Source organism: Platichthys flesus, chromosome 14 (assembly GCF_949316205.1).
Source record: "Platichthys flesus chromosome 14, fPlaFle2.1, whole genome shotgun sequence".
Classification (NCBI taxonomy): domain Eukaryota; kingdom Metazoa; phylum Chordata; class Actinopteri; order Pleuronectiformes; family Pleuronectidae; genus Platichthys; species Platichthys flesus.
This window is the reverse complement of record NC_084958.1, coordinates 945,785-962,129: the sequence shown is the minus strand read 5'-3', so window position 1 is coordinate 962,129 and position 16,345 is coordinate 945,785.

Sequence of the window (16,345 nt, the reverse complement as noted above, 5' to 3'; positions counted from 1 at the left end):
AGCACACACAGAGAGACTTTGACACAGGAGTCACACACACAAACACACAGAAGAGAAACACACAGAATAGTCACAGACAGAGGAGTCACACACAGAAGAGTCAGACCCAGAGGAGTCCAACACAGAGAGACTGTGACTCAGAAGAGTCAAGCACAATCAGAAGTTTGCACAAACAGGGAATTTGACTCAGTAATACGTGAATTCAACCATAACTGTACAAGCCCAGAAAAGCAAGAATCATGTAAGTGCATTAGCTTAGAAAAAGCCAAACTACCAATGCTAAATGAAAGTTCAATAAAATTTACACCAGAGTTGACGATAGTTATTAGAAATTATCTTCTTAGGTGTAATCGGAAGAGAAATGTCTTTACCCTTCTGCAGATGTGTAGACATTCTGCTCGTTCCACCATTTGTGAGACAGGACAGCAAATTTTGTTGAGTGGTTAGCTCGCAGTGAGGGAGCAGCAAGCCGATTGGCCAATGCGGAGTGGATGGTCTGGGTGTAAGGTTTAACCATGTCCTGGATGTAGGTTGGGCCCAATCCGTTCGCAGCACGGTACGGTACGCAGGTACTAGTGTTTTTAAGTGGATGCGGGCCAGGAGGGACCAGCCAGGAGGGAGTGCCATTAGTCTATGCGTGGGACAACAAGAGCCTGGACTAGAACCTGTCCTACCTTCTGAGTGAAAAGGGGACGTACTCTACTGATGTTGTGCTGCATGTATCTACACTATCAGGTTGTTGCAGAAATGTTGGACGGTAAAGGAGAGTTGACTGTCGACCAAAGAGTTGTAGATGGTGACAGTGAGGTCAAGGGTGGGCGAGCCCTGCCCTGGAAGGAAAAGTAGTTTGGTCATTTCACGATTGATTTTCAGGTGGTGTGCAGACATTCACTGAGAGATGTCAGTGTTTCAGACTGGGGAAAAGAGGATAGTTAGCTGTCATCTGAGTAGCTGTGGTAGGAAAAGCCATGTGAGTGAATGACAGAACCGAGAAAGTTGGTGTACAGGGAGAAGAGAAGGGGACCAAGGAAGAAAACTGGAGGGACTGCAGTAGTGAGTGGACAAGATTCTGGCACCTTTCCTCTCCAAATTACCTGGTAAGTGCAGTCTTTGAGGTAGGAAGAGAGCAGGGAGAGTGCATAAACGTGACACCCAGATTCTGAAGGGAGGAAATAAGGATCTGGTGGTTCACCCTGTCAAACGCAGGAGAAAGTCTAGAAAGATGACCACAGAGGAGAGAGGATTCTCCAGCAATGTGAAGTTGCTCAAATTGTGAGACAGTATGAGATTAAGTAAATTAAAATTTAGCCCTTGGCAGTCTAAAGTTAAACCAACTTTAACTTGTTGTAGCTATCTCTAACTGAGTTAAACGAACATTCTAGCTAACACAATCCTAGTTAAGAAATACAGCAAAAAACAGGTGTAACCCAGGTATCACATGATTAAAAGAAATTCAAAAATTATATTATAATTTTCAACGCACAATTATAAATATCCTCGCAGGAGGGTTACTTCCTCTTTCCCGTCTATTAATGTGAGCAGTGTGGAACAGCGTTCAGCAGCAAACATCGGCTTGGAAAATCTCCTGTAAACTCGTGACAGATCAGCAGTGAGTAGCACTGTGTTTGCATTGTCGATGATTCCCCCGCTAGCATAGCAAATTTAACTTGTGAGTGTTGCCTACGTTACTTTCCGTTAGCTATGAGCTAACGGCAATACAAAACCCCATAGGGGAATCACTTATCTTTTAGTGATGATGTTGGTGTGTATATTTACTTGCACTTAGCCTGTAAGACTTGTCCCTAAGAGCCCTAGACATATTTGTTTTCATTTCGATTGAATGTTTTGATTCTTTGTTAATTTATTTTATAAATGAAGGGAGGGCTGATAAAACAGATGATTTAATTCATAAATTAACATTTAGCCTTAGCCAAAGGTTTGTATGTTGTAGCTATAATCCTGACTTCTTTGGAATAATAAAATGTTGCGGGAACCAAACTCTGACAGTGATGGCGAGCTACCCAAAAATTGACTAATATGGACTAAACCTTCTTGCCACTAGGAGTTATAGGAATACGCTCACCCTAACCCCCTTTTTTATGGTTTTCCCTTTTTAAAATGTCAATGTCCTTGGACCAACATAAATGATATTAATGAACTGAACATAATGTGCATTAACTGAAAATATATGCATGAACTGAAGTTATGACTGCACGGAAAATTTGACTGAACTGATAATATATGACTGGACTGAAAATAGAAATGAACTGAGAAATATACATTTTTGTTGAAAGTTTGAATTACTGTTTTTTGTTAAGTACAAATACAAATCCTATTTAAATCCTACCTGTGTCTCCTGGGTCTTGACATTCTTACATTGGGCTCCATTCAAACCTACTAGTCCGCAATCTGCCTAAACCATATTTGTTACAAAAGCAGTCAAGTTAATCTAGGACAGCATAAACAGTAACATTTCAACAGATAATCCTATTAAAAAAAAGAATTAAGCCTAAATTCAAGCAGTCTGCAGCATGAAACCTCCAGAAATCCAATGCACAATGTCACACAAAGAAGAGTCACACAGTGACACAGACGGTGACACAGAGAGAGAGACATGGAGAAAAGCATAGAGAGAGATTGTGATGCCAGGCATTTATGTTTAATGTATTGTTTCTGTGTTTTCAATAAAAATGATGAAACCAGTGAATGGCTGTTGTTGGGAGACCCATCATGGCAGGCAACTTTGCTTCAGTGGTGCCCAATATGCAGCCATTGCGCTGACAGACCCATAGCAGCTCCAGTCTGTGACTATGCTGGCTCAAATGGTGGAGGAGAATGCAGCGATGCAACAAGAGCAGGGGGTAGTGAACAGACAGCAGTGGAAGGCTAGTATATTTCTTCACATTAAAAGATCTACACATCATGAATTTATCCATGATTTATGTTTTATGATCATTCAGAGTCAAGTTATCAATCAATCAATCAAATTTTATTTGTATAGCCCATATTCACAAATTACAATTCATCTCATAGGGCTTTAACAGGGTGTGACATCCTCTGTCCTTAACCCTCAGCAAGAGTAAGGAAAAACTACAAAAAACCCTTTTAACAGGGTAAAAATATGTAGAAACCTCAGAGAGAGCCACATGTGAGGGATCCCTCTCCCAGGACGGACAGAAGTGCAATAGATGCCACGTGCAGGAGAACATCATCAATAATCAAAGTCTCTAGCAGCATTGATGAAGCACAGTCCATGCTCAGCAACCATCTAGACCACGATCCACCATCCAGACCAGACGCCACTTCAGTCCTCAGTCACCGTCCACCGCCGCCCACCAGGAGGACCCATCACAAGCCACCACTGCGGTCCTGGTCCACCGCCCGTGCCCAATGCCAACGCGACACAGGGTCCGCCACCAGCACCACGATCAGCCCACATGACTCAGAATCCGCCACACTGGATCCAACACCGCGACCCCCGGTGCGCGATCCACAAACCGTAATCCATGGTGCGGCCACAGAGGCCCTGGATCTGCGGGTGATAAAGCAAAGGGATTCCGGGGAAGGGGGATAGGGATGGAGAAGAGGAAGGAGAAGCTGGAAAGAGAAGCTCCGTGTGTCATGTGTCATAAAATAGAACAAGTAACGTTCTGGCGCACTAATTAGCTCTAACTATAAGCTTTATCAAAAAGAAAGGTTTTGAGCCTACTTTTAAACGAACAGATGGTGACTGCCTCCCGAACTGAAAGTGGTAGATTATTCCACAGCCGAGGGGCTTGATGGCTAAAAGCTCTGGCTCCCACTCTACTTTTAGAGAATTTAGGGACGACAAGTAGGCTTGAATTCTGGGAGCGGAGTGCTCTAGTGGGTTTATAAGGTATTAACAGCTCTTTAAGGTATAAAGGCGCTATATTATTAAGGGCCTTGAAGGTGAGGAGGAGAATTTTAAATTCTATTCTAGATTTAACTGGAAGCCAGTGTAGCGATGCTAATATTGGAGAAATGTGCTCTCTTCTCTTTGTTCTCGTCAGGACACGTGCTGCGGCATTTTGGACAAGCTGTAGAGTCTTTAACGACTTCCTGCTGGAGCCTGATAATAATGAATTACAATAGTCCAGTCTCGATGTAACAAAGGCGTGGACTAGTTATGGCACTTTAATTTCAGAATGTCACATATTAGTTATATATTTTGCAACTGATTTGGTCACATGATGATGAACCAAAATATTGTCTCAGATTGTAATTAAGGAAGATATGGGTTAACAAAGGTTGAACATTTTGGGGGGACTCAATGACTTTGACTGGTCACATCACAGAGAGTTTCTCATACAATTAAATATTTACCAGATCTATATTTATTTAAACATTTTACTATACTCAATATATTAAAAAAAATATATATATTATGAGTGATTATATCGGTTAAAGTTTATATTTAAACATTTATATTTAAACTCTAACTGATATAAATAAAATGGTAATAATTCTTTAAAAATTCATAAAGGGCACTCCTAATATATACTGTAGCTGCAAAGTAAATTATACAGTTAAAAGTTTAAGTAAGAAATTTAGTTTAAAGAAAAATCATCTCGGTAAATTAATTATAATCTTTGGTGGGCAATATAAATATATATATATATATATGATTTTATTTCAGAAAATGTTTTGTTTTAATGGCGGAAAACAAATATTTAATACCAGTTGAAGGGGGGATTATTATGCAGGGGGGATTATTATTGGGGACGAACTGCACCGCACTAGAGGCAGAACACCTACCAGCTGAAAGAGAGAATCTTATTTCTCCCTTTGAGTTAACGCGGCCAATGAGGTATACATTGTCTGTTTTGTACTTGTTAAATGTTTCATTGCTATATTTACTTCTCACGGAATGCTTAACAACCAAATAAATGCCAGTCACGTAAAAGAATGGTTTGTATTCTTCATTTAAATTTAGGGAATCACACATACAGATCACATAACAATAATAATAATATAACAAGTTAAAAAAAAAATCTCATAAATGTCCTTCCGGTATTTTCTTGGCTGCACATCCGCTCCCTCAACAATGTGGACCGCATTGTGAAGAGAAGTTAGAAGTTATGAACATCAGTAAGTACATAGGAGCTATGCGCAACAAGTTAATGTTCCCACAATTAACATAAACAAAGATAATAGTAAATGAAAATGAAAGATATAAAATTCACTTATACTTAACAATGTCACATAATGATAAATATAATATTCAAATGAAAATTGGAATGCATTTTTAATTCCAATACACATCCACCCGAAACTGTAAAAGGAACAATTGGAGTGTGAGTGCAGTGTTTTTACTAAAAGCATTCCTTTAGCATTCCTGCGGCTGTGGCTGAGGGGTAGAGCGGTCATCCTCCAACCTGAAGGACGGTAGTCCGATCCCCAGTCTTCCCTGGGGAAGCATGCCGAAGTGTCCTTGGGCAAGATGCTGCATCCTGATTTGGCCCTCATAGAACAACAAAAGCGCTGTTAATAGATGCACTGTATGAATGTGTGTGTGAATGGGTTAATGTAAATTTGTTTTGTAAAGAGCTTTGAGTGGTAATCATGACTAGAAAAGCAATATATAATACAAAACTGCTTACCAGTCCTCTGCTATTGAAATGTACTCCATGCCGCTGCTGTGTTGAAGAGATTTTCTTTCCCTTCAATTCTCCTTGCTTTTTTTCTTCAAACTTATAGTATAAGTTCTAAGGTTGAAATCTTTGGATGCATTGTGTTTTAAGTATCTTCTATAACTTACAATCCTTAGATTTTTTTCTCTCATGTGTCCACTTTGCTACTTCAGGGATCATGAAAGGTTTTCGTCTTGGACAATGATGAAAGCACAGTCAGAAGCAAGAGACTGATGTATGTAACTAAATTATTTACAGGGGCAGTAGTTTATCTCTGTCATGGTTCACTCCACTGTCATGTGGAGGTTGGTGTCACAGAGATAAAAACAAAATCAGCACCTTTGTCTACTTCAAATAATGTTTGCTTTCAAAAAATGTACATCATTAAATACTTTCTCAGGTATGGCTGAAGTCAGTGTTGTCCCTTTGATGCGTAATGCAATGTACGCAATGTTAGGGCCATCAAGTCCAAATTACAGATCATTAGACCCCTCTGTGTGCTTTGCTTCAAACATTACTTGACAATAAACTTCCTTGATTTTAAGTTATTTCACAATACATAAAAGTGTACTTTTTATCAGGTGTATGCAACACTGCCTAATTTTATTTTATAGTTCTAGTAAAAAGGATATGTTATAGACTTAAAGACTGAATAGAATAATGTAAGCAATGAAATGAATGTGATATCCCAAATCCCAAATATTTTAAACCATGAGACCCATTTAAAGTGATTTTAATTATTTCCGTAATGAGTTTGTTTGGCTGCATACATGAAATGCAATAGTCCTTTTTGAACTGGACCCGGAAGCAGACACAGAGATGGGTTGGTTTGAGAGTGAAAATTTTTTATTTTTAATGAAGCATAGTTTCCACTAGATGACGTTTGATATCGGTCGAGAGTGTTTACCAATGAAGAGACAGAACAATTTGCCGATGACTGGAGAAGACCAGGGTTCTTGTAGGGCTGCTGATTAGATGATAGAGACAAGGTGAGGAACTCATGCCAGGTGCCAGGACTGCCACACTCACACACAGGGGAGGACGAGAATAGGAGGGGACCAGAGAGAAAAGTGAAAACACGAGGGGAACGGTCTGAGCTGTAATACATAGCTCTACATAGAAAATTAGAATGTTTGCAATAATAGTCTTTTGAGAAACATCTGCCGTTTTTGTACCTTGGAAAGGGTCCCTCGGGTTTACACAAGCCCAAGTCAAGTATGCTGCTCTTCACCATGGGATCCGTTAAATCAACGGGGAAATTAGCCCTGTATGATGGGTACTGTTCATACGTTTCTGTATGTGTTGTTACCTCCTCTTGATTAATGTCAACAGGCTCAGTCTCCTCGTCCACCTGTTGATCAGGGGGAGTGCATCTTGTAGACTGGTCAGGTGGATCCTCTACGGAGTCGGCAGGGTCAGCCGGCACCATGCTAGCTGAAGTTGTCCTAACGTTAGCATCCATGTTGGTCCCAGTGCCAACAGCAGGTGCATCCCGACGTTCGTCCCAACTGCATCCTGTAATCCTGTAGTTGCAGCTGCTGCATTCGGTCGATTTTTGGTTGAAAATTTATGATTTTTTCAGAAGTTTTACTAGTTTGTCGTCCTTTCGTTGTTGATCTTGCCTCTTTTGTGCTCCAACATGTAGTTGTTTGTATCCAACATTAGGGCCCCCCGCAGTGTGTCGCTTAAGGGTCCCTCCCCTACGCCACTGGTGCAGCATGTTTATACTATTCGCTTGAGAGGAGGAGCACCAATTTCCGGACGGGTCTATGGACGAACGAGGGTTTCGATGAAAGACCTTACCTTTTTCGTTGCTTTCCGCTCTCCTTATTGAACCTTGACCCGACGAACAAGGCCCGTGACTGTCTGGAATTGCCTCGACGACTCATGCTAGTAGCCACTGGTTCCTGGGGAGGATGCCACTACAGCTGCTGAGAGCTTCAGCCTGGGGATGCTTGTCACCTTTGTTGGTGCGACTCTTGTCTTGGCCATTGCGAGGCTGCAATGCACTCTACCTTAGTTATCCTTGTACTGGAGCTGCTGGCATCAGAGAAGTGATGTTACTCTGTTCTGATTAGGTTGCCAAAGTCTAGTGGTTGGTAACATCTTGAAATAGTGACATCTTTTAGCCTCAGAAGGCCAACCTTCAACTCCTCCTCATCCCATCCAATGCCTCTGCCTTATTTCTTGCAGTATACACTTTTCAATTAGGGCAAATGCAGCGATGAAGCCCATTGGATCATAAAGACCAGCTACAACTGATAATATACCTCGGCAAGTTGAGGGATGTTCTTTCGATCTGATATTGAGGCTGAAAGTGTATTTTTCTATTACCGACTGAATACCAAGTGCATGCTCCGTCGGAATAATGCCCATCTTCAACTCAAAAGGTTCAATGGTTGGTGCTCCTTCTGAGGAGCTCACACAGTACAGGACCTCATTTCGATTTGAGTTAAACTTGTGTAGGCGTAGTCCTCCATTATTGCACAAGTCGTGCGCTTTGCTTAGCTTCCTAGGCTGATGCAACACTGGCTAGCCCATCGTCGACAAATGTTTTTCTTGATGAAAGCCGATGCGACTGGATGGTCAATTGCGTGTTGCCGTGCCAGATACTTTAGCCCAAAGTTGGCGAATCCTGGAGATGAAGCTGTTCCTGAAAAAGGTGGTCGGCCATCCTATACTCATGATATCTTTTATTAGCCTTCAATCTTTCACTGAAGTTGAACAGTGGCTAGTTTCTTGTTATTTGGTAGCTGTCAGGACACCCAAAATGGCAAACGTGAATACAAATTAGCAGTCTTACTTAAATGGTGGCAACATGTCTGCTAGATGCCTGAGGTGAGGCCACGTTTGTGCCGTTTCTCTCGGATGGCATTCTTTAACTGGGCAGTTGTATTGAGGGATCTGGCTCCCTTTTCGTCTGTAGGTTTAAAGTTCATCCAAAGTGGACAAGGAATGTGTTCCCATATCGCTCGAGTAGGAATTTCAAAGCGTCTGTATGTGCGTCCTGATCAGAAGTTGGCGCTATGACCCAGAACTAATATTAATATATGGAGCTGTTCAGGTCAGGATTGGGATCATAGCTCAGTAGTTTGGAGCCGGATAGATAATGCAGAGTTTACGACCCCCACCCTGAATGACACAACACCATCCAGGGCAGAGGGGCGTTGCGGCGGCGGTGAAAAAAAAAGGTATGAAAATATTATGCTATGATTTTAATGGTCTGGCCCACTTGAGATCAAAGTGGGCAGTATGTGGCCCTTTAACTAAAATGAGTTTGACACCCCTGCTCTAGACCTATAGCAGCATAACTAAGAGAAGGTCTGCGACAAGCTTGGTTTTAAGCCTACTCTTAAACGTACAAATGGTGTCTGCCTCCCGAACTGAAAGTGAGGGATAATTCCACAGAAGAGGGGCTTGATGGCTGATAGCTCCTACTCCTACAAGTAGGCCTGAATTCTGGGAGCGGAGTGCTCTAGTGGGTTTATAAGGTATTAACAGCTCTTTAAGGTAAAATGGCGCCATATTCATAAGGGCCTTGAGGGTGAGGAGGAGAATTTTAAATTCTATTCTATATTAAACCGGAAGCCAGTGTAGCTAATACTGGAGAAATGTGGTCTCTTTTCTTGGTTCTCGTCAGGACACGTGCTGCGGCATTTTGGACAAGCGGCATAGTCTTTAACGACTTACTGCTGGAGCCTGATAATAATGAATTACAATAGTCCAGTCTGGAAGTAACAAAGGTGTGGACTAGTTTTTCTGCATCTTTTTGCGAAAGGACATGTCCGATTTTTTTAGATATTACGCAAGTGGAAAAAGGCTGTCCTAGAAATTTGTTTTAAGTTCCTGACATATTGGGAGCAAGGGCAATGTCGTCTAGCGCAGCTGTATCATTTGATAATGGATCTCTAAGGTGTTTGGGGCCAAGTATTATAACCTCTGTTTTATCTAAGTATAATAAATGGTTTTGTATTTATATATTGTTTTTCTAGTCTTGTTTACCACTCAAAGCGCTTAACAGTACAGTTTTATATTAACCCATACATTCATACAGTGCATCTATTCGCAGCACTTTGTTATTCTATGGGGGCCATTCAGGGTTTCCATTAGCATAATTTCCTCAAAAAGAAAGCTCCTGCTGATTCACTGTGTATTCTTCACCTGCATCAAAGGGCTCAATCTTGGTGCTGGTAGGTGTTAATGATATCTTCTGTTGCTGTGATGCCTTATTGGATGCATGATTTACACCTTTCCGGGATTTAATTTGAGATGCTAGTACCGCTAAGATTATATATCAGTGGTTTAAAGTGGAAAAAACTGCTACAATGTGTATTTCAATGTCCTCTCTTCGGCCTCTCTCTGGAGCTGCAGACAGAACAGGCTGTTTTCGCCTGCCTCGTGAGCCCCTCCTCTGATTGGCTGACTGAACTTTAAGTGCCACGCGACCAGGCCTTTCACCAGTCTCATTCTGGAGCATTTGACGATCTCTCTGGTAAACACAGCTGAAAGACACATTGTTATGTTTGCAGCTATAGAAGACAAGCCACATATTTACAGTCGGTCACAACAGGAAGTTTCTGAATGGTAAGTTACACCGTCTTCATGTTTGTTCAAGTTCTAGCAGAAAATGACGGATGGTATGCCCCGAGTAACAGTACGGAGTTCCACAAAGGAGCTTCAGTACCAAGCACACCGACACGGCAGAGAGAAATTATTAATTGTAACCACTGGTCTCAAACAGTAACGTTCTTAGGAGGAATGTGCACAGACACATTCTCTTATTTGCATCCCTCCACGCTTCAATGTTTCTTCAGTGTTGTTTGTTGTGGTTAGACTGGTAGCTAACAAGCTGCTAGCTCAGCAACATGTCTGCTTGGTGTCGCGTTCGGTGTAGAGGGGGGGCGTTGGGGAGCAGGGTTGGTGTGTTCGGAGGCTGGACTGGTACCGGCTGGGTGGGGAGAGAGGAGTGCAATCCCAGTATGGCTTTCATACTTTGAGAGAATCTACGGACCCCCTTCAAGTAATTACAGATAGAAAAAGCCCAGAAAATGTATTTTACATAATATGGGCCCTTTAATTTAGGTAAGATAAGATAAGGTTATGATCAGATAAGATAAGATACAACTTTATTGATCCCACATTGATCTTGGCACCTGCTAAAGCAGCAGACAAGTCAGAATGAGGTAGACAAGAGATGTTAAAAATGAAATATATAACATTTTCTAACCTCTTCCTAGTGAAAATTGAGAAAATTTTAGATATTTTTGACCTGTAACTGTGCTTCATAGTTGTTGTGGAAAGAAAATAATCTAGTTTTATTTCACTACGAATGCAACAGTCCGACAAGGAAGAGCTGAAATCCTACAATTTTATCCTGTTGAATCTATTGAAATTGCCTGCATGAGTTACACAAACATACACATGTGACCAAAAGCGCCTGCCCTTATTATCGGCCAATATCTGTAAAATTGTGTTTTTGTGCGGGAAAGAGTTAAATTTTTCAGACTTGTGTCCCTGATCTTGCGTGCGGGTGTGTACCATCAACTGAGAGGGCCTAAATCTCTCTATGCACCATATAGTGTTAAGTGTTAGTGTTAGTTAAGATTAGTAAAAACAAACATGATCAACCATCAGGATCCACAATATGGCAACAGCTACAATCCTGGATCTAAAATCGATAAAGCACAAGGAGCCTGGGGAGGAAGTCAAGTCAGCATAGATGAGAAATGTACGTGATGAAATCAGAGGAGAGGAAATAGAAGCTCCATGTGACATGTTTCCCACAACAATCTAGGCATGTAGCAGCATAACTAAGAGCATGTCCAAGACATATCTGAACCAGCTCTAACTATAAGGTTTATTAAAGAGGAAGGTTTTACGCCTATCATTTAACATTGAGAGGTTGTGTGCCTCTCAAACTCCCAAACTGGCAGATGATACCTCAGGAGAAAACGGCAGGCTATGGTTCCTACTCTTCTTTAGCAGGCTTAGGGATGACAAGTAGGCCTGAGTTATGGGAGCCCAGAGCTGTAGTGAGGTGAGATGTGAGGGCTCTTTAAGGTATGATGGTGCCATATTATTCAGGGCTTTGAAAGTCAGAATCAGAATTCTATATCATTTTCTAAAATGACAGTAAATCAGTGTAGTGATGCTAATAAAGGATACATGTTATCGCTTTCATTTGAAATTTCTCCTCTGTTTGATTTAATTTAATTATGCGGCGGCAAACGCAGTCGATGGGATTTTGCTGTGTGATTTATTTAAAGAAAGCACATAAAAGTGATTGGAGAACTCAGCCTCCTGCCCCAAAATCTGTGATGTAATTTGGGATATATTAACTTAGAAATATTCCTAGATAAGAGAGCCGCTCCGTCCAAAGTCGGAGGCCATCTCTTCTCATAAGACTAGGTTTCCTCAAGAAAGTTTTACAATTGTCTACACCATTTGCTGGTCACCACCGTGAAAGCTTACTGGTAAATGGCCAGGGTAGGTTGGGGTCCAGAGAAAATGCACAGAGCCAATGCACACTATTTCATGTTAACATTAGTGACATCCAACACAATATTTATACTTATATTTATGTGTGCATAAGCCGGCTGCTTTAGTTTGAATTCAATGTCGCCCACTCTGGTCTCTTGCATGCAATAAACTTTGGTTACTGGTGTCACTAACTAGCCTGACGTTGTTATGCTCACAATTCTAGTCAGAATGTGAGTCTGATACCGCTCCATTGGGCTGTGATTATGGGGCATGTTTAAACCGAACCAGAAAAAAAAATGCCTCTTGTCTCAATTGGATAGACCTATAACCAATCAAAGCAACGTAGTATGTGACGTATGTTAAGCAACGCATTATGAGTTATTTACTAATGCGCTGTCGATGTCTTCTAAAACAGACTCAATGCATCTACACATCTCAGCTCTCCAGCGGCAGGCATGTTTGTTGAAAACGAATTCAACCCAATCGCACTTTGATGACGTGGTTGATTACGTTACTGTTGATCATCTGTCCATCATCGTATAAAGCCCGCCCTGACAATCTGATTGGTCCGAACAGTTTCTGTTTCTCCCCAACGGAGCGACCCCAGACCAAACTTCCCGACCTCAAATTTTGTGGGCGGGGCTAAGTTTGTATGGCATCCAGGCTAGTATCTAACCTCACTTTTCTTTAAACTGAGTTGTCAGTGATCAGAGTTTGCTTCTCAAAGGTGTCATTAAATAAAAAACAAAAGGAAAAAAGTGAACAGGTGCTTCCTTAATCATGGGCTTTGACTCAGCACTATGGCCCCTCCACGCAGTCACGCAGTCGCCCTGGGTTCCTGACTGCTGGATAGAAGTCAAGGAACTGCTAGCGGGGGTTTAAGCTAAGTGACTCCCTAGTGGCTAACAGGGCCTGGCTAACCACTGCTAAAAATATCATTATTGTAGAAACTGTTTGCTGGTCAGTAATGAAAAAGGCAAATCCCAACAGCTGGAAACATGTAGCTAAACTGGATGATTTTAAAATAAGAGGGTAAAGTTAACACTCTTTGGCAGAATTTGTGTTCCAACAAGCAGACACATTTTGACTGTTTTTGGCTCACTTCCTGGTAATATAAATAGAGTTTGTGTCTCCTTCTTCCCACTGTGCTTCTTCCCCTAACACCGATCTACCTGGTCCCCGAAGACTGCCTCCTTGGTGGGTGGTTTAGATCCTGAAGGCCAAACAGAAATGAGAAAGTCTGGTTTGCAGATGCTTTCGGTGATTGGCATCACCAACTCTGCCCATGCTCATTGCTGCAGTTGGACACAATTCTATCAGTCCCTTGAATTCATTAAACATTTGGACCAATAGCTGTTCAGTTAGGTTGAAATATGATGCTCATACATTGGACATTGATCACTTGCCGGCGCCATAACCTCTCTAAATAGGTTTTGTTACTGGTGCGCAATTAATGGTGGGATAGGTTGGGCCAGGAGAGATTCACCTGTTGGAGCCTTTATTTTCGGAAATGCAACTACAAATTTGTCAGCTGCATTTTAAGGGGCCTCCATAATCGAACAGCCTTGTCATGCCGCTGTGACACAATCCGCCTTTAAATGCACCCTCCTAAGGATGCAGCCCCTGGATTAAGACAGTGTGTTGCTGGCTTGTTATGATCTTTGGTTCCTGCTCTGACTCCTCCATGCACCTATTTTACATTCAGCATTCATCAAATGAAATAGATGCAGTTTATAAGCTTCACTGCCATTACCATTAATATTGCCTTACCTTGTGGTATTGTTGCTTCAAATGACCTCTTGCCAGTCCCTGTATATTTTTGGATTCCTGTATTTTCACTTGTGCCCTAACCCTGCTTTGTCTTTGCTTTTCTGTAAAACACTTGTTCCGCCCCAGATTGCATACAAATGCTGGTCACTTCAGGAAATGATCTGGCCTTCTTGTGGCCGGAATAAAAAATGGATGGAACCCCACTTGTAAAATACAAAAAGTAGCCTAATTATTTCACATCAAATTGAGACCATTTCTTCAGAATGAAGTGCTCAAGGCAAGGTATAATCTCTGGATTTGAACCTAAATTATCCCATGTGGTTAAAGTAGAATATGGTCCAAGTAGCACAAACAAATGTGGGCCCCCTGGTGCTGGTGGGGACTGATTTTACTTGCAAAAGAATTTGCTTCATGATTGGTTCTTGTCAGCCACGACTCTACTATCAGTGGTAAATGCAAAGATTTGCTAAAACTGTCAGTAACCTTGTCATCAGTCCAGGAAAATAACTCCCTGCTCTTATTTTCCCAATTGTTGTTTCTCCCAAATAGTAGCTCAGCAAATAACCATCATTTTCTTTGCTACATATGTACAAACATGATCAGGTTATCTGAATGGCCACATGTTATTCATTTTCTAGATGTGCCAATGCTGTAAAACTCAGTTTTAAAATGAAACCCTGGTAGGATGGATGTAGCCTCTTCCCATGAACTGTGGATTTGCCCTGTACTCTTGTTCCCCATATTGATTTGGTAGTTTCGGTTTCGGTGGGTTTCATTGCTGCTTCTTTCATCTCTGTCAAACTTTTTTCTTTTATATTAATACTTAAAACATTAATACACTTCCCCATTTATGTACGACAGTCTTTTCTCATGAATTTGTAAATATCGTTATTTTGTTGATGTGCTCTGCTACACGTAACATTCATGGCAGTTCTGTCCAATCTGGGATAGGGATCCCTCACTTAGTCAGTTTTTCCCCCTATTAATATGGTTTCTTTTGATAGTTCTCCTTAGTCTTGTTGAGGGTTAATTACAATGGATGTTCCATCTTGTTAAGCCCTTTGAGGCAAATTGTGATTTGTGAATATAAACTGTGCAAATAAAATTGTTTTGATTATCTATTAGTCATTTACACTTCAGATAGTGCAAACACATTGATCATATCATAAATAAACAATGTCGTGCTCTATACTGGTGGTGGTTGCCAGTTGTGTCCTGGACATTGAGTTCCTTGCTTAGTGAATCCTGGAAATATGTTTAACAGGTCTGTAATGGACCAATGTTTGCCTTTATTATTTTATGTACTTGCAGTATCAGTTTTAAATTCTGCTAACAATCCTGACTTTAACTCAGTGTTTTTATACTTTATCTCTGCTTATTTTATTCCTATCCATTATGCTGTATATTTTTTTGAAGCTTTTAAACTTGTGTTATAGAATATGGGGGTTTAAGTCTATGTGGGAGTGAATGTCGTATGTGCATGCTGAGGTACAGAACAGCTCCTGACCTACATTATGGTCCAGTCTGTCAAACCAAATTGACAAGCCAATCAAATGAAAGATCGAATAAAAGCACTGGTGGATTTTTCAATAGGGCTTACAGATTCACAGCTTTCAGCATTAATCACACAATCATACAAACACAATGGACAACATAGTTGACTTATATTTTCAGCCAGTGGGGCCCTATGACTGTTGTTTGGACAAAATGTCTCCTTTTCTAATACAACTACTTTTTATGGTTATTTTCGAGACAATGTTCTCTCTCCGTATCAGATGGAAGCTTCCAAGGTTATTAAATTGTGTGGACTGCCCAGCATGCCAACCTTTATCACAGTCTCACAGACACCTGGCCCAAGGTGGAGAATAAGAAAATTGGTGAAAAGACAGCATTAAGGATCCAGTAAACTCAAAGGAAGAAATACTGCAGAATACATATCTATATATATATCTAGATATCTATATCTATACCTGCAGTGTTTTATTTTTTTTGAATATTTTATTTTTCCAAATATTTTCACAATGCAAGAGAACATGCAGAGCACACAGAACATACTACATTAAACATAACAGAAAATGACATAAAAAAACAAAAAAAACACATAAATAAAATAAAACTAATTAAATAAATAAAGCAAATAATTCTCCCCCCAAAGATAATTTTTTTATAACAATGATGTTTCCATGTTATGGAGTTGTGATTCATTTTATAAAACGATTGCTATGTTCTGTTTTTTAATCAAGGAGGATCCAAGTGAAGCTACAGGAGTTTCATTAATGTCAATAACTTGGACTGAACACTTTGTTTTGCTTGATGAAAAGCAGGAAGGGCAGCCTGGAGAGAAAGAGAAGCCGGGTTGAGTCCACTACCATCATCCACGTACCACGAGGAAGATGAGGGAGAGAAATGATCCTACCATTAAAGAGGTACTTTTAAGTTACATA